This window comes from Artibeus jamaicensis, unplaced genomic scaffold (assembly GCF_021234435.1).
Source record: "Artibeus jamaicensis isolate MK-2021 breed Jamaican fruit bat unplaced genomic scaffold, CSHL_Jam_final scaffold_1964, whole genome shotgun sequence".
NCBI classification, from domain to species: Eukaryota; Metazoa; Chordata; class Mammalia; order Chiroptera; family Phyllostomidae; genus Artibeus; species Artibeus jamaicensis.
In genome coordinates, this window is record NW_026522030.1 from 3,989,369 (window position 1) to 4,009,550 (window position 20,182).

The 20,182-nt window shown below is 43.9% G+C and overlaps 1 pseudogene; it reads right to left on the reverse strand.

Annotated features, from left to right (window-relative positions):
- Positions 1-20,182, reverse strand: part of LOC119056323 (germ cell-less protein-like 1) — a 40,987-nt pseudogene that overhangs the window by 19,777 nt on the left and 1,028 nt on the right.

Below are 20,182 nucleotides of genomic sequence, written 5' to 3' on the forward strand. Positions count from 1 at the left end.
ACTCATTTCTACTGTTAAGCTGTCTTACCACTGCCTACCCCACAATCTTTTTAATGCTGTATGGTTTGCTAAATAAAATATTTTTAATAGTACATATGAAGGCTTATTTCAGCTGGCAAGCTATAATTTTATAAATTGCCACTATTAATCAGTGCTCCTTGGGTACAAATGTTCAATCAGGTATTAGAATAAAATTTCTCTTTGGAGAAGTAACACATTGGTCTGCCATTATTATAATTTTGGTGGCTTATTGGGTATCATCAGGGTTTTAGAAACCAAAAAAAAGAAAAAGAAGAAGAAGAAGAAGGAGGAGGAGGAGGAGGAGGAGGAGGAGAAGGAGAAAGAAGAAGAAGAAGAAGAAGAAGAAGAAGAAGAAGAAGAAGAAGAAGGAGGAGGAGGAGGAGGAGGAAGAAGGAGGAGGAAGAAGAAGGAGGAGGAAGAAGAAGGAAGAAGAAGAAGAAGGAGGAGGAAGAAGAAGGAGGAGGAAGAAGAAGGAGGAAGAAGAAGGAGGAAGAAGAAGAAGGAAGAAGAAGAAGAAGAAGAAGAAGAAGGAGAAGGAGAAGGAGAAGGAGAAGGAGAAGAAGAAGAAGAAGAAGAAGAAGAAGGAGAAGAAAAAAATAATAATAATAATTCTGTTTCTCTGGGAGGATGGGTAGAACGTAAGAGCTACCTAGAGAAAGTCAAATGGTCAAGTGGTTGTTTGGAGTGGAGGCTGGGATGGTGCTGATCATTTGAAATGGGTTAGATATAGGTAAGAAAAGAGAGTTGGGTTAGAACCAGATATTGGGCACAGGTGCCCACCAAGTTTCTTTCATTCATTTATTTAATAAATATTTTAGCATGTGCTATGTAAATATTATATCACACACACGCACACACACACATATATATATACACACCTTTATATAACAGAATCTATATGCAATGATAGTAAATGCGAAGAGCAGAGCCCTTGCCCCTTAGAGTTTATAGTCTAATGCACTCTTGCTAAAAGTGTGATTCCCAGACCAAAAGCATCAGTAACATCTAAGAAGTGCAAATTCTCAAATCCCACCCAAGATGTTTCAAGAAATATGGGGTGGGGCCAGTAATCTGCATTTTAATAAGCTCTTCTGGAAATTCCAGTCCTTCAAAGTGAGGCTGGTACAAAAAGTGTGGATAGGAGGCAGAGCCTAAAGTGGCACAAAAGTTCTTGACAAGGTCCCTTGGTTTCTTGCTTGTCTCTTGGCCAATACATCATTTGGTTCTTTTGTGATGTTGCCTTATACCTAGAGTCCCAAAATTTTTCCCCTAAAGAATTACTGAATGGCTCCATATTTATTCTTTCCTTCATTTATTCACCCTACAAATACTTGTGGAACATTTCCGTTAAGCACTGTTCCAGGCATGTAGATGCAATAGCAAAAAAGGCAAGTATTACCCTTGCTCTTCTGGAGTTCAGGATCAAGATGAGATCTCACACTATAAACAATAACAATGAAATAACCATAAACATTATGAAAGAAAAACTGTTATGAGATAGAAGAGACAATATGTGCTTAGGGTTGGGCACAGCCGAACTGGACAGTCAGTAAGTACCTCTCTGAAGAAGCAATGTTTATGCTGAGATGAAGGATGAATAGACATTATCCAAGAAGAAAGACTAGGCTGTGCAAAGAATTTGGGAGCAAGAACTACCTCAGCGTGTTCAAGAAATTAAAAAGAGCAAGCGCAGCTAGAGTGCAGGAGGTGTCTGTCTTGAGATTGAAACTGTATAGGTTGGTAGAGAACAGAGCATACCACCTGGGAGGACACCATGAGCAGGAAGAAGATTCAATTGAAATGATCATTATGGCGGCATAAAGGAAAATGGATTAGAATAGAAAAGTGAGCTCAGGAAGACCACCTTGGAGAAGACTGCTGCTCAAGTTCCCAAGTATAATGCCCAAGAGAATGGCACAATGGGGGAAGGGGGTCTAACATGTGATACAATGGCCTAACAAGCAGAGTTGCTATATCAGGAGCAGGCTGTCACTCATTGGAATGGCTGTCAAGCTGTTCAACTCCGAGATTTGCCCCCAGACTTGCCAGCTGAATAGAGAGAAGGGTGTTCACCTACATGGACCTCTTTCAGTGAACCTAGCCTCATCTCACTGTTCTCAGAAGTCTCATCCCATGTGTCACAATCTACTCTTACTGGTTAGTTTAGTCCTCCCCCCACCCCCACCTCAAGTGTTGCCCTCTCACTGTTCTTTTAAAGTACGAATCTTGTGGGGAATTAAAGCTCTGAACTGTCTTTAATAATGCTGAGCATATCAGTTTGCTCCTGACAGAAGCAGGTTGCAAGTTTCCTTGGTTAGGATGTTAAATGCTCCGATATGACCTTGGTTCCCCTCTGACCGAGGTCAGGACAAGGATGTGATGTGACTGACACTTCTCACCCCACACATGGCCCCTGCTGACTGGAGGTTGACACCTTCACCAGCCCTCCCCTAGGGTGCCCAGTCATCTCTCCCTGAGGAGCTGACAGCACAGTGGCAATGCTGACAAATGACTCATTTCCAGCCACATAAAATGGCTTCAATCTTCTCTTCTCTGAATCCTCGCAGATTACCTCCTTCACCTCCAGCTTTTCTGACAACTTCACTCCAGCAGTGCATTATGTTAAAAATCCCACTTATTATGCCAGAGCAGGTCTGGCACAATTAGAGTTCAGTTTTCATCACGGATGTTGATACACTGGAATGGCCTGCTTAGATCTCTGCTCTTGCAGGCTTGGGACTCACCCAGGGAGACCGTGGCACCCATTGCCCTGCCCACCGTACAGCACCTCCCCAGGGGGTGGGAAGAAACTTTCCCCCCTGCATTTAATTCTATCTGATTGTGGGGTGCCTCCACAAACGAAGTCACCCAAGCTCCAAAACAAGGTATTAACTCAGATTCCATTCACACCGCTTGGATAACCTGTCACTAAGCTCCCTTTCTTTCTGTTGCTTTGGCCTCTGCCCAGTGCCCACTACCAGGCCCCTGGAGTACATCATCATCGCCCTTTTTGAGAATATTGTAAAACCCTCCACATCAGTCTCTGTGTCTTAAGCCCTGCCCTGGCTAATACCGCCCCCCCCCCCAGTCATTGTTCTAAAATGCAGATGGGTCCATCTGCACTCATTGTCCCCAAGCCTTTGATAGCTTCTCACAGACTCTGGTATAAAGTTCTCATGTAGGAACTCGAGGTTTTCTGTAACTGCCTCCCATGCCTCTCTATCCCAGGTCGCCTCCCCCTGACCCTTTAATGCCCCTAAGTTACCAAGTTACTTGCATGTTCCCCTCTACATCCTACTCTCGGATTTTCTTACATTTTTGCTCAAGCTCCTTTTTATGTGGAATATTTAATTTTCATCTTTCTTAACCTCAGTAATACCTTCTCATTCTGCAGGGCTCTTAATTTCCAAGAAAATTATTATGACATGCCATCCCAAAGGGATTAAGGGCCCCTTCCTGAGGTTCAAAGATTCTGTGCCCCCATCTATCCTACCATGAATCTCATTAACATATTGGTTCTTTTACTTGTCTTTTGCCCCACTGAACTATGACCTCCTTAAGGGCACAATAGAGCCTTATGCACTTGCTGTACCAGAGACACACACAGTGAAAGGTGATTAACTATAGAGCTCATCTTTTAGGCTTGTAAGCTCAGGTTAGTAGATCATGGTTAGTGTGTGTATTCTGGTCCTCCATATATGATACATTTTAGCACCTCTCACCCCACTTGATCTTTACAACAACCCTATAAGGAAATAATTGTAACCAATTTTACAGACAAGAAAATTGATCCTCAGGGAGGTTGAGTAACTTTCTTGTTTTCATGCCATTAGCACAAGGAAGCGTAATGCATGTGTATTCACCAGGGGAAATTGACATGGATTTGAGTACAAAGTGGTTATAATTATAGAGCTAGACCTGGAAGAATAAGAAGAAATCTGTCAGTTGAAGTGTGGTGGTTGGGAAATTACTCCAAGGAAAACAAAGAATATATTCCTACAGGTTGATAACAACATAGGCACAGAGCTAAAAAGGAGGGAGTTATTTAAGAAAGCGTTCTGTCTGAATGCATCTCCTACTGTCTGTGATCTAAGCCAGTTTCTTTGCCTCAACTTTCTCATATGTATAATGGGAATAATAAAAGCTCCAAAGTCCTTAGATTATTCAGTAGATAAAATAAAGTAAAGGTATATGAATCCCTAAGAACATTCTCTGACAAATGGCAATGGCTCAATTTATGCTTCCAATTTTCTATTGTTGTGAGAGAAAATGCTTCAAAATTAGTGCTGCCAACCATTTTGCTCTGTGCATCAGGACTGCAGGCAGAGTTCAGCCAGACAGTTGTCTGTGAGCCACATGGCGTTGACTGGAGCATCCATACATAGGATGGCTTCTGCACTCAATGTTTGGCGCTGAGGCTGGGGTGGTGTTTGTGCAGGGAAAGAATGCTGGCTGTTGGCCAGATGCTCAGCTCAGGCTGTTGACCAGACCAGACAGAGAGTGGCCTCTCCATTGGCTTGGGCTTCTCAGAGTTGCGATTTGTTTCCTAGACAGGAAAGAGAGCTGAGCAGAGCCAAGGCTCTAATGAGGTAGCCTCAGAAGTTGTACAGTGTCACTTCTGACACATTCTCTTGGTCAACTAAGTCATTAAGGCCAGCCCACAGTCAAACGGAGGCAATTAAACTCCACTTTCAATGGAAGGGTGACAAAGAATGTATAGCCATGTTTAACCTACCACACAAATAGCACTACAGGAGCGATTATAACATTTAGAAGCAAGAGCTCTCTTCATTTCTATGAAAATATAGAACGTGCATGGAAAAGGGACATAGAACTGCTGAGAAACTACTACACCAACGTGGTAGAACTGAAGGAATAGCACTATTTCATCCTCTCCACTACACCCTGCAAAGCCAGTGAGAACTAAGCAAGTGGATTTCCTAGCCCCGGGGGGTGCATGTATAAACCAGGGACTCAGGGACAGCACTCTCTGAATAGAAGTGAGGATGCTAAGAGCATCCGTGGGATTTCTTTTCTGAATCACCTGAAATGAAGCAGGAGACTCTTTCCAGCCTTTTTCTGTCTCTTACATGATGGAGGTCACACTGGGTTATTTTTCCAAACTGTCGAGGTAAGAGGATAAAAGGTCCCAGCTATCTTAGCTATCACAAGCTACAGTTACTCATGGGGAACAAAGCAGGAGACATAAAGAGGACACAGCAAAGTGGATGTTGTACATAAAAGACACTTGCTAGCACATTGTGGTTCAGTTTCTTCTCCCTACTGACTGCTCACTTTTTTAACCATGTAGGTTTTTGTTACCACAAGATATGCATGGCCTCTTTTCAGTTCATTGATCCGGTTAAAAAAAACTTTTGGGGCCCTGACTTGCTCTTATCTCTTTATTCTATTAATGCTGCTATTACAAGTTTACAACCTGAGAAAGACCTAAGTAATTCAATGATTTCTACTGTTCTGTTATTCTTATAAATTCCTGACACCAATAACATAGGTAAGTAAATGGGCACAGTATCCATTCAGAGACATACTTTCTCATACTCACACACATAAACACATACATATGGGCTGTCCATACATCCTGGATTATCAGAGCCAGTCATGGATTTGCCCTTCTTTAGGTGTAATTATCACTCAAACACATGCACACTCACACATGTCAAACATGTTCATTCTCAAACATGTCCCATGTGGGTGATAAATTATAGTTGCCTTCACTTTTAAGTATACACTCCCCAACAAAACACGTCATGCAAACAAACACACGTGGAGACACACCTACAGACATGCAAATACATAGCAACACACTGAATTCCCCTTCTCCCTGTGAGCACCCATAAAAACATTCAACAGTTCTAAAATGTACACACACACCCCAAAGGCACAGATGCTGTCGAATTCTAAATGCACACTTTCAAACTCTTACATAAATCATCCTTCTCACACTAAGAACACACACCCATTCACCTAGGCACTTACAGATTCTCAGACCTCCAAACCTGTAAGACAGAAATCTAGAAAAATGTTGTATAAAGAAATGAAAATAAAATACATATAGACATGCTAACACCCCCCTCAATGTTCCCTACACCAATGGCAACTTCCAGAAAGCTGTAGTCACCTCACAAACACATACATACCCAAAGGAATCCCTCACACATACACATTCTGCAGACAAATCCAGGCATGTACTTTTAAAAAATAAGGTAGAATCAAGCATCGACTTGTACATACAAAATTAGGTATAGCATATAACAAAAGAAATGCACCTGTGCACAAACATACACACTTCAACACACGCATACACACACTTCTGACCACAATTTTCTCCTGCCCACACTTTCCCCCCACTTGGTCTTACAGCCCAGACTTCAGTCAGATGAGCATCAGCTCAGGAATTCCCCTAAACAAATCAGTGGGACACAGACAGACAGACCTTCTAGTGCAGACAGTCCCTCAGCCTGAGCTGGCTCCTACCCGCCTCGTCACTCAGGCTCACTGCCCTGGCCACCAGCATGAATTCCAGAAACACTTTTGCAAATCTTTCATTGGTCCCAATCTGGACAGACTAAGGGCATGAGGAACCTCAGAGGACAAAGGATTTTCACAGAAGGAGGATGACAGTCAAGAATGGAAGCAAAGGCCCTAGCGCTGAGGGGAAGGACTGCACTTGCAGTCAGGGCCTCAGTTCCAGGCATTTATCCGCCGTGAATTTAATGCTGGAGACCTGAGGCAAGTTCCTGTCACTCTCTGGCCCTGGTTCCTCCACCGGTGACCTTAGAAGTGTGCACCTGACAGTTTTCTTTATAAAATCCCTAAAGGTGTAATTTGAAATATTTGAACATTTCTGAGTCAGAAACTGCTAGCACATAACAACTCTTATTTCGAATAAGGGCACTGAACCCTTCTGCCTGAGTGGGGTAGGAAAAAGAGTACAAAATCTGGAAGAAAAACCTGCATTCACATCTTTGTTCTGCCTTGAATTCCTTAAATTACTCTCTGAAGTGTTTATTTAGTAGCTACCCTGCGCCGGGTGATATACTGGACATGAGACAAAGACTGCATGAAACGACCCCTCTGTCTTTACGGTTCAGACTGGGAGAGTGATCCATCAACAAAGAACCTGAGTGTAAATTATTGAAGTGCTATGAAAGAGATATTATCACATGTAATTTCAACCCATGTCATTATATTATATGCTACCATATTATTACCATGTTCTCACATTTACAAAAATCCACCTGCACTTTCATTTTCATATCCCCCACTTCTTCTCACTCACATCTTGACCCCTCATGAACTCCAGGCAACCTCCAAAGCCCCTTCCCATCGTACCCATGTTTGGGCATTGAGTCTCTATTTCTCATATGGCCAGAAGGGCTGAGCAGCCCATATCTCGTTCCCGAAGTTGAGCAGCACTGCACAGCACTGATATTTAATTTCATTACTTTTATTCATCCAGCCTTGGGTACTTCAGCTTGTTGGGTTCCAGCCGCGATTAATTGGAAGATCTCCCACTGACTCCTGATTAGCTGCTTTTGATTAGGGCCTAATGACTTCGTTCGGTCCTGAATTCAAGGGGACAAGCTGCAAAACTGCCAGCAAACTGCTCAAACAGAATTGCATTTGCTCAAGCCCCGAAGACATCACTTAAACTCAGCATACACTCCCTCGTTCCACTTCCTCATTGCCTCAGACTGCACGGCACAGATGCAAGAGAGAAGAGAAGATGCTGACGCAGCTCCTGGCTGCCAGAGTAGATGTCACGAGAAGAAGGCCTGGAAGCTGACAGCCTGCCTGCTTGGTGGAAGCCACCCGCCACAGCACTAACGCCCACACTGCACCCAAAGGGAAGGCTTTAGTGGGTAAGAATTTCCCTGAAGTCATTACCCTTTCACATGTGCTGCTCGCCTTCTCCCAGAACAAGATGCACCCCTGACTTTGCCTGTATCATTGGTCAAACATCTGAGAGCCCTCAACCTAGAAGACCTGACCCATAGCAAAAATCAGAGAGGTGGAGAAAATTGTTTCTACCCAGGATCCAAACTGACTCTCATTGCTGCGGGTCCCAGACCACAGCCTCTGACAGTCCACACTAAGGAGCAAGATGGTCAGATACACAATCTCATCTCAGCATGTGAAACTCCTTGGGTGTGTGTTTAACATACAGAGTCCTAACTTTGGAGACCTACCTCAGAAGAGTCTTGTCTAGTGCAGTATTTTATTTACAGATTTATTTATTTTTAAAAGTAAGCAGTTTGACAAACATTTATTTAACACTTAACCATGTGCCAGACCCTGTGTTAGGCTCTAAGAAAACACAAGACTCCCTCCTTGCCCTCTGAGAGCCACTGGCTCCTGGGGACACAGATTCTTGGATTAATAAGTCAACACCCTATAGTAAGTGTCTAGGACATAGTATGTGGTAACTACAATGCGATCAAACTATACACACACATGCACACATACGATACACATACATGCAAATTTGCTAAGCTGCAAATCATTTGAAATGCAATTAAAAGGGAAAGAATTTTTCATTCCCCAGCCCTCAAGGTATTCTCTCAAGAGACAACTGCTGTTAGCCATCACTTTCAAATATTTCATATTTATATGCACATATTTTTAAATGAAAAAAGTAAAATTCAGGAGGGAGAGAAAACATTGAGTTGCCCAGAGTCACAGGATGAAATGATGATAACGGAGGTCACTATGGTTCCCATACAGCTAAGCTTTCTTGTTGGGAGAAACCTTGAATGGCCTTGCCTGGCTCAACAGACTGGTCTGGCAACCTTAAGGTTGGTAGATGCAGGCTTAGGAGCAGTGCACCTTGCAAACTCACAAAGAGCTGAAAGAAGATTGTGGCAAGGACACAGGGTGGTGAGAGGCAGGCCACAGAACTTCCAAAAAGCTCCTATGACTAAAGGACATCATCCACATAAGTTCCTTCCAGAACTGCCATGCAGTCTCCCTACTTCATGTCTGTTTCCATCTTACAAAGGTTAAGTGGGGCATGAGCAGGTCTTCAGAGTCTGGTGCCTACCCTTACCTGGCCTTGACTTCTGCATCTGAGCCAGTATCTGACCCCAGGCCATCCTTGAAGTGAGTTCTCCTTCTACCACTGGATGATGGTGTTATATTTCTGCCTCCTATGTTTCCCAAAACTCCAGGCCTTGTCTGTGAATGCGTGGTGTATGTCGGGCCTTTGACACTTCATGAAGTCCCCTGAGTAAAGTGATTGTCACAGCAATAGATGATATATACAGATTGGCCTTGCAGGGTGTAAGGTAGTGCATCGAGAAAAGCATGAGATTTAAAAACATATTGCAGTTTTGCCATTACAATCGATTAAACATTGGTCAAATGACAGAGCTCCTATAAAATTCATTTTTTGGTATAAAAAGAGAATTATCGTATTTACTTTCCAAACTTTTTTGAGGATTAAATAACACAAGGAACTTGTAATGTGTTTAATGTATAGTGGATCCTCCATAAACATTAAATACTTTAATATTTTATTTACTAATATCTCTCCTACCCAGTAGAACATAAGCCCTCAAGTCCGGGACCACTCTCTTGAATGGATTTAGTGATCCAAGCATTTAACACAGTGTATGGCACATAGTAAACATTTAATACACGTCCACTAAAAAAGAATGAATGGGAAAATGAACAAATGGCAGTTTCTGATTACTGGCTAAGTCAGAACAAAAAAGGAGTTGCGGCTTTGGACTTGGAGAAGGATGAAAGACATTTCAACCTAAAGAAAGTTTACAGGCAATGGCAAGTGAGCGTGGGAAGCCAAGGCATTTTAAGGGAATGTAGAAAAATCAATGTACTTGAAATATAAGATTCATACACATCACTCATCAGTGAGATGTTATTTATTATAACATATCATATGGAGCATATCTTCAATACATGTTTGATAAATGAGGCTGAAAATAGTCACACCAAACTGATGAGAAAGTTTTAGGTGACCAGAGCAACTTTCCAGAATTCAATCAGAAGTGTAGGTTGGGAAAGTTGCAAAATGGGTTCACTTTGTGCCATTTCCCAGGGCCCCCAAGAGGCTGACATAGTGTTCCAGGTAAATAGTGGAGGCCACTATCGGAGGCCCGTGCCAGGCAGTAATGAAGCAAATAAATGTGCAAGGGTTGCTGCCGAAATAAGACTGCATTTGGGTCCTGTACAATCTGAAACACACTGTAGTGTGCTTTCTGTGTCTTTAATTCTCTTTCTCTGTACAAATTGAACAAATGGAGGTGGCAATAAATTGATGAGGTGCACCAAATTGCATTTTCTTCAGTGTGCTAAATTAAAATTTCTCTACCAGCACATGGAACAAGAGGGATTTCAACCAGGCACTATCCGTGGGGGAACCAGTAATGCACTCTTAGTAGATCTGAGTCGGAACGTTGGAATTTTTTGTAATGTTTGGAGACAAGCAAGGGATGGCGGCATTTCTGAAGGATGGGAGAAGATAAGCAAATAAGCTGGCTCTCGCCAAACCTCTGCTGTGATTCTGCTCTGACTCGTGTCTTCTACAATAGCATTGTTTGTCATTAGACCTGTCATTCATGGAGCACTGGACAAATGCTATGAACTGTAGTAAGCACTTTACACACGTCATTTAAGTTAATCTCCAAAACTGCCTTGTGAGGAATCAACTCCAGGTAACAGATAGAGAAACTTGAAATCAGGTAGGCCAATTAATTTGCCTGGTGTCACATTGCAAAACGGTGATGAACTGGGATTCTAACACTGGTCCCTATGATTCCAGCGCCTCAGTTCTTTTTCTTTATTTATTAACCATCATATATAAACTCATATTTAACAAAACAGCACATTTATATTTTCTTTTTATGTAAATCAACAAGTTTTATTTTTCAATTACCCTTTGCATTTGATGTTATTTTGTATTCATCTCAGGTGTACAGTATAGTGATTGGACAGTCAAGTACTTTACAAAGTGGTCCCCCAATATTACAAGTACCTACTTGGTATCATACATAATCATTAAAATATCATTTACTGTATTTCCTATGCTAAAGTTTGTATCCCCATGGCTATTTTGTAACTTACCACTTTGTACTTTTCAATCCCTTCACCTTTTTCACCCAGTCCCCCAACCTGCCTCCCTCCTGGCAACCATCAGTCTGTTCAAAGCCTTCCTTCTAAAGCTTTCACTCTGCTCCTTTCTATTGCAAGGCCTCAAGTGAGGCTGTGCTGCAGGGCAGAGTGAGGGTTTCTCGTCAGTGATGAAACAGACCACAGTGAGGAATTATGTGTTTGTCAATATCCTACTTTGTAACCCAGGAAATTTGAAGCAGCTTTCAAAAATACTTGCAATGAAATTGAAAACTATAAATACAGGCAAAAATAGAGGAACCTGGCCAGAGTAAAAAGATACTGGAAGCCAGATATAGATGTGCAACATATAAAGGTTATTAAACGTAAGCCGCAAAATTAGTTTGAGTACCTTGTCTGATGAAGCAAAAAGGAAAACACAATTGGTTCCTTGATGTCTAATATGTATAAAGAAATACCCCAACTCATCAGTGGAAACATGCTGATAAAAGTTTATCACCCAGTAAAAGATGATGGCATAATCAACAACCATGCACTGAGAGTTTACTACATGTCTGTCATAGAGCTAGGGACTGGGTATGCTGTGAGAAACTAAACAGGCATGACATCTGCTACTTACAGCCTACAGTCTAGTGGCAAGATAGCTCTAAAATAAGCACAATGGAAATTTCAACTATGCAGAGAGGTGTTGATACATAGAATTACCTGACTCTGTCTGAGGGGAGCAGGAAAGACTTTCTGGTGGAAGTGATATTTAACTAGAGGCCGAAATTATACTTAAGCAGAGGTGGGACAATGCATATTAGTTAAGCAAGTAAAGAATAAGGACTCGGTGGCACTGGTCATTGGGCAAGGGCATGTGACTAGCAGAGAAATAGCATTAGCAAATGCCCAGAGGTGTAAGAGAACATGTTATATTCAAGAGTCAGAGACATCCAGTGGTTGTGACAGAATAAAGGACAGAATGAGAAAGTAGACCAGGACACACAAAACCCGAGTTTGTCAGTCAGGGTCAGCTCATGCCAGCTGGCAAGAGCCTGCTGCACACATCTCTTCCAGCTGCGGAAGTAGCTGGAAATCAACCATCATGGGGATATGTACATCACGGGAACCGACAAACACTGTACATGCAGGACTCTTTATTTCCTCCACAAGCATTTACCAGCTCGCCACTGCATGTGATTATATTTTAAAGAGATAATCCTGCCAAAGAATTACCTTGGAGAGACAGTCAGCTGAAATTGAGGAAATCAAAGAAGGCTTCTTGGAAGAGATAGCATTTGGGCTAATGATAACTGTGAGCAAAATTCCAGTCCAGCAGTTTGGGACACTGAATTCAGAGAGTTGGTTAGCAACCAACAAGTGGTAGAGAAGCAAAAATGAGGGAGAGGCAATGTGTAGAGGTGCAGTATCCTTCTTAGCTACTAGGGTTTTCAGACAGAAGTTGGTATTGGGAGAGTCAGCAAGCAATTATTACTAATCAATCAGCAGTCCGATATTTCAGAAAAGGAATCTTTTCTCCTGAAAGAAGAAGCAACACCATAACATACCAAGCAAAAATCAGTCCTACAGTAAGGACAAGCTGCACAGATCATTTAGAAAGGGACTCAAGGATATCTGGGGCCCACAGTGAGGGTTTCCTTCTTAAGAAAATGCGGAAGCCCAATAGCTAGGCTACAGGGGGCAACCCACTTGGATGTAGAGTGCTTTCACCTCTGTTTGGCATCTCCATACTTTGTGATGTGTCAGATAGGTTGGGGCTGAGGCTGCATAGGTTTGTAAAGAAAGCAGGCAAAAGCAGGAGTAGGCTAGGGTGTGGTGATGTGGAGATAGGAATGACTGAGTGAACAAAGCAGGGCAGAAGCAGGGAAGAGCAGGGGAAAGATGCATAGCAGTTTTGCTCAAAGAAGAGTGGCCATTCTAGGAGATAAAGTTAGAAAGGTTAGTTAAGTACAAGATGTTAAATGCTTTAGATACCTAGCTAAGATGCTTTGACTTTATATAGCAGACAATGGAAAAGTATGGGTGGGGAGCAATAAGAGTGTACAAGTACATTAGTGATGTGCCCAGAGCCATGCTCTGAGACTAATCTGGTACCAATACACATACATGGGACTGCACAGGAGAGGAGCTGGGGGCCGTGCATTCTTACAGAACTCAAGCAGCGCCACAGGATCAGAGAGCACTTCTTTTTTTTTATTTTTTAAAAATATTTTTATTCATTTTTAGAGAGAGGGGAAGGGAGGGAGAAAGAGGGGGAGTGAAACATCAATGTGTGGTTGCTTCTCAAGCACTGCAACCCCTGCTAGGGACATGGCCTGTAACCCAGGCATGTGCCCTGACTGGGAATTGAACCAGTGATACTTCGGTTCCCAGGCCTGCGCTCAATCCACTGAGCTACACCAGCCAGGGCAGAGTGCACTTCTAAAAAGTAAGGAAAACAGCATGTGAGCTTGATGAGCCCCATTCCTCACTATTTTAAGCTCTTTGGCTCTTCTCATATATCCTTCCTCTGTCTCAATCCACCTATTACTTTCTTGAAAGCCTTCTTTCTTTTATCTGATTGTTATATGAGAAACTAATGCATTAGCAAGTTTGACTGTCTTACAGTTTCCCTCAAAATTTTAAGTTCTGTGCTGTGTAATGTGACCATGGTCTTTTGCAAAATGCATACACCAGTTTTCTGTGTTTTTCTCTCTTAAACTAAAACAAAATATTGGCAATATGGTTATTAGTTTGACAAGGAGCCCTTTTATTTCTTCTAAATTGCTACATGAAATGTCCTATTACCATTTCAATGAAATAACACGGAAGCAACTTGACCTCAGAGCTCTATCCTTGGCATACTTAGATGTCATCACTATGGAGATAAATATGCTAAAAAAAAATCAAGCATTCATGATGTCAACAGATGATTGTTGGCATCAATTCAATGCCAACAGGAATCCCCAATATGGGGTGCAGTGAAGGAGGAAACTTTATTCAGTGCCAAATGCCTCAATTGTGAAAATGGCATGGCCATGAGGCAGCCCCAGGAACAGGCCCCTCTCATGTTAGAGAGCTCTGCTCTGTTCCGGCATTTTTAAGCTCCACTGGGAAAATGCAATTTTTGGTGGAAAAAGAAAGTGTACTCTCAGGGCCAGAAGGGAGCTCACTTTTATGTATAGAAAGAAGGCATAGCTCCTGGTCCCTGATTCATCTATCTTCATGCAAATGAGGACTTCAAATCCTTGCAGTTTTATTGGTCCAAACAGCACTTTCCTGATTAATCAGAATGGAGCTGCTCTGATTGGTTGGTGCTGCACAGCTCCGGTTGGATGGTGAAAGCCTTGATCCTGTTGGATACAAGAGAACTCCAGTAACTCCTTTATAAGGGTTGGCTCAGATGACAGAAACATGGTGCAAACAGGCAGTTCAGTGCAGAGGCAGGTGGTTCAGTGCAAGCTTCTCCCTGAAGTGCAGTTTGCATGAGAGGGCCCTGTGTAAAAATGGCTGCGAAGCTCTGGGGTACTTTTTTTGGTTGTTGTTTGTTTGTTTTCATTGGAGCCCAGTTAGTCACCAGGAGCCTTTCTTAGTAGATGTCTTTTTTTCTCAGGATTCCCAATGAGTATAGTAATATTCCTGCATTCGAGTCAGAAGATCTGGGTTTAAATGTTGCCTCTGCCTCTTTGTAGCATGTGATTTTATACAAGTCATATAGCTACTTTGAGCCTCAGTTTCTGCCTTTTTGAAATGGGATGAATAGCTCTGCCTTGCCTGAGAGAATTATTGCAATGATCAAATGACATAACACACAAGAAAGCCTTTTTTCAAAACTGCAAAATGCTGCTCAAATGACAAGAAGCAATTCCATCACCAGTGGCTCCTTTTCTTTGGGAGTTTCCATGTATGTTCAAGACCAAAGGAGAAGCCTCGATCCACACAGTGTATACTTACAAACATTGGATGTGCTGGCTGACCTTGCAGACCACAGAGAAACCATAATCATCCTCTCCTCCTGGTACCAATTTTTTCCCACTTGAAAGGTTGACATGTGCACTGGTCTGCAGTGCCTACGGTGTTATGGATAAGAATCAAGACAAATTCACATGGACTACCAAGTCCTGTGGAAGAAAAGGGGCAGGCCACTCTCTAGAGGAGAGCACCCTGACCCTTGCCTAGACAGGCTTTTATTGTTTTTTGTTTTTCTTTTTGCACAGGAGTTCAGGTGCAACTTATTAATCATTGTTAGGCAGTAACAGTAGACAGTATACAAAGAACTATTAGGGCTTCTTCTAAGTCAGGGTCTATCAGCTAAAAGGCTACAGAACTTTGGGAAAACAAACTCATTTTCTGCTCAGGCCTTTATCATTTAATTAAAAGCATTCTTAGCAAAGTAGGCTTCACAGGATTTTACCTGTCCTTTCTCAGCTCTAATCACCCCGGGACTCTGCCCTTTCCAGCACAGGGCTGCACTGCCTTCTGCCATTGTTTCAGGCTTAAGTCAGGCAGTGGAGGTGGGTAGCCAACAAATTCTCAGAGACTTCATGCAGACAGACTGAGGACTCAGGCTTCGTCAAAGCTGGGGACAGGGGGAGGAGGGGACGAGGGTCCATCACCCCCTCTTTGCTGCAGCCCCCTGAGTCCTTCCTTGAGGGTCTCCCAAGTGATTGTATCGGGCTTAGGTTGCCCCTCCTCTCAGGGGTCATTCTTGTCATTGACTAACCGACCAAGCGTTGGGGGCCAGAGATAGGTGAAGCAGAAGCAGCATTTCTGCCAGAGAGATAAGCTTTGTCTCCTTAGTGGCTCACAGTCCGGAGGTCGCTCACTCAGCCTTATCCATGGTGGGTGGTTACAACTCCTAAAACCAGGCAGGCTGGTTTCCAACAAAAGGTGAGTTTCAAGGCAGAGGTAAGGAAAGTGGCCTCAGGTAACAAACCCCTCTCCTTGCCCCCACTTGCCTGACTCAAGTTGTAGATGGCTAAGGAAGTGACTTCTCTGGCCCTGGGAGCTCTTCCCTCAGCCACTGCTGGCTTTGCCTTTTGCAACCTCACCCTTGAAGGCTGAGAAAGGGGAAGGGTGCAGCCTCTGCATCCTCCTGTCCGGTTGGATCCAGGAAGGATATTGTAAGCTCTTCTCCCAAGATGAGGCATCTCTTTCAGAAGATCTGAGGGGACATTTATCTTTCTGACACACTCATCTGTCAGCCACAGATGAAGATAAGGAGATAATGAGCAGAAAAGGAAGAGAATGCATCCAATCTGATGAGCAGGGAGTACATTCTGGGGGTCTTGGCATCCTCCCCATGCTTGAGAAAGCACAGCTTATACAACTCTCATGGAGGTGGAGGGAAACACCACAGGACACCTGGAAAGAGTCAGAAGAGCTGAACTCACACCTCAGCCCCTTCTCAGCTGGGCAATCTCTCTGAGCTTCAGTTTCTGGTCCATGAAATGGGAATGGCACTGCGTGGTGATGTTGCTTTCCTAACATTACACATCGGTCTGACCATTCAGTGATGTGAGAGGTATAAAAGCAACCTCCACTGTGCTTTCCCTGTGCTGCCATAATACCATCCCTGTGAACTGTAACCCAGTCGTTCCATCAAAACTGACCTGTCTGTGTGGTTGATAAATTTACCTAGCAGTCCAGGCACTTGACCATGTTGGCACAAATGGTGAATTTTTCACCCTTCGGATAAAACACAGTTGCACATTGTTGACCACCAGGTATGTCTTAATTCTTTGTTCCAGAACTAAAAGGGGTTTTCCAGAATCATGCACATCTACATAGGATGAGAGAACAGCACTGGGAAAGACTGAATGGACAGGCTCCATGACCTGACCCCCACTTCAACTAGAACAGACCCCTCACTTGTCTTACATATGCAATTCCTAGCAGGATGGCTTCTGAGTAGTACAGAGTTGGTGCGAGGGGGGAAATGACACTATTTGAAAACTACCTTGGAAATGCAATGGTAGTGAGGGGACAACTTAGGGCAGGTCTCTCCAGAAGCTCGTCCAGAGCTTAGCATACCCAAGGGAAAGAAGTTAAAAGTAGGAAGATGAATGAACAGCGATTGAATGAGTGTTTGAAACAGGGGATGGGCCCACAGTGGAGGCAGGCAGTTCAGACATTACCAATCTGAGAGTGTCTTGCTGCCATCACACATACACATCACCTGTGTTTCCCACTCTCCCAGGTGTCACTGTCGCTGTCCTGCGCATGTGGGTTTCCTGTACCCCCACAGGAGCTGGTGGAAAGGAGATCAAAAGCACCAGCATCCTCAAGGAAAGCCCATTTTCTAGGTTTTCTATTAGGACAGCTTTGGAATCTCTGTGATTCCCCAGAAGACACAGGATAACGTAAACAATGCTGTCCAGCTGCGCCCAAACCCACCTCTCCCTCCACAAATGAGCACCAGCAGTGACAACACCACCACCCACAACAGTGGCGTGCCAGGCTCTGTGCTGAGTACTTCCCTGTGCTGTCCCTTTCCCCATGATGTCCCTGCAAGATAGATATCAGCACCCTCCCTTTTATACATGAGAACAGTGACTCAGAGCAGTTAGGTACCTTGCCCAGAGTCATATGCTGTTCAGTAGCAACACTGACATTTGAACTCAGATCTTTCTTTCACTCCCAAACCTAACATTTTTATATTATACTAAGCTGACTTTCTCATTAAACACGGTGTTAGAACATCAAACAACCCTGATGACCACTTCTCTGAGAAATGCAGTGTCACGTGGATTTCAGGCTACGGCTTCAGCCCCTTCCAATCCCTTTCACTGACTCAAACTGGTACCTGCAATGCAGGGGTCCTTAGATTTCTACAGTGATTCTTGTCAGTGTATGAGGCATTTAGTCTCCTTGGGCATAATCAGCTAAATACTGAAAATGGGAAAAAAAAAAAAAAGGAGTGAATACTTGAAGAAATGCATGGGTGAGTGAGGAAAGGAGAAATTGAGAGAGTGAATGATGAATGAGTCAAGCATCCTGCAAAAGAGGGAAATCCAGCTGTTGAGTCAATGAATCATACAGTCGAGGCTAGAATTCAGGATGGAAATGGGAGAATCATATGATGAGAAAGGGGTTACAGACAGGAGGCCCAAAAATTCTCACCAGGATATTTGAGAGCAGAGGACACAGGCTCGTATTACCGAACAGGGTGATGACTGCAGACACCAGCTGTGGGGCTGCTTTGGATGAATGTGACAGGTAAACAGACACACAGGCAGAGCTTTCAATGGTGTAGAAGAGCTGAGACGTCCGCTTGGTGCCTGAGGCACGAGTCTCACTGCAGGCTTCATTCCAACCTGTGTCATCAGGAGCAGGAGCCAGGTAATGGAAGAACCACAGGGCCCGGGAAGATCAAAGACACCCGCTTTTATGCCTCAATTAGTGTTTCCCTTTTAAGGCGTTCAAACACAATCTAGCCTTTCTTTACTGGGCTGGGCGAGACATAAAGACATGTGCAGGGTCTGTTTGGAACACAAAGCCATGCGTGTCTATAATTAGCAGTTTCCTCCTCCTAAACAGGGAACGGGGTTTTGGTCTACAGCATAGCCTGTGTGTAAGAATGGAAACTGTTCAATTCACGGGGTACTGAGTGGGCTGTCTGCCCAGGACCGTCTGTCAGAGGGTGATAAAGCATCCCAGGCACAACAAGTTTGAGGCAAGGAATTAAGAGATAAGAGTTCTAACCAGGAAGAGCGAGGACAGGGGGCGGGGTAAAGAGAATGGTGATTCGCCACGTGCAGAAAGAACATCCACTCAGAGTCAGCAAGCCTTTTTTTAGCTGTGTACTGGAATTGCCACTTTCTGGATTGCCTTGGGAATTCACAGAGATTCTTAATTCCTGCTTTCCGGTGAGAAGGAGATAACAAGGCTGCCCCAGGGACTGTTGCATTGAATCGATATTGTTGTTTTTTCTGGGAAAGTTGATTTCAGCCTGCTCTTCCAGGTTTACAGCGATTCACTGATACACTTCCTGCGAAACCCCGAGAAAGTAATTGTCCTTCAGACAGAGAAGTATCCTGGAGCGGAGAACTAACACTTCTTTTTTAATCCAGCACGATCTGCTGAATGGCTTTGGGTGTCCTGGGCTGGAACCGCGCTCCTCACGCCGAGAACTGCATGTTGCTTAGGACAGGGCTGAGTTCGAACGAGTTGGGTTTATCAAAGAGCCTTGAAGACTATTAAAGCACTTACACTGAGGAAGGGCGTCACAGAAACAATCTGGTTCAAAGGAAAGCACTGTAGATCTGTGCACTGAGAAACATACACACACAACAAACAAACTCCCTCCCCAGATCTCGACCTTTGTTTCAGGAAGAACTGACATAAGCTACAAGGCAAAGGGCTACCTTCTGCTGCTGAGGAACAGGCTGATGGCTACAGTGTGTCAGGCATTTTCTCACTGCATTTCACCACTGTATTCTCCCCTCCCACCGCCCCCACCCCCGTTCCCCCCCTCCCCCACCACACCCAGTTATGGGGAAGACGGCTCAAACGGGAGGACAAAAGGCCTGGGATCAACACAGGAAAAGGGGCTTGGCTGTCAAGACTCTCCCGTCTCCACCACATACTGGATTTCCAAACCTCCAGCGGGGTTTGAACCATCCTATTTAACTCTGCAGCAATCTGTATACCGTTGCCTTCTCCAAATGGATGCTTAACTCAAACGGTATCACTGAGTTCGGAGACTGAGAGTCAGAGACAGGAAATTATATATATCCTAAAGAAAGACTTTCAATGTGCTCACTTCAAAGAGTCCATTCATCCCCCCATGACCAGTGGGAACTGCAGGAGTCCGATGTTTCCTTGGTAAATAAAGGGATGGGAACGGTGCACAGGAACACCCACCAGACAGACTTCTTCCTTTTATTCTTTCTCTAAACGCAGGCGAGAGCCTCAGAGGCAGGCCCGTGGGGGCCACCCGGCCTCCCTGACAAGCCGAAACTGTTCTCCAGTGCAGAGCCAAGGGAACCCAGCCTATCAAAGCCCTGTTTTGAAAGCGGCCTGCGTCTTGAAAGGAGGCTCAGGTGGAATTTGCTTATTGGTTCGAACT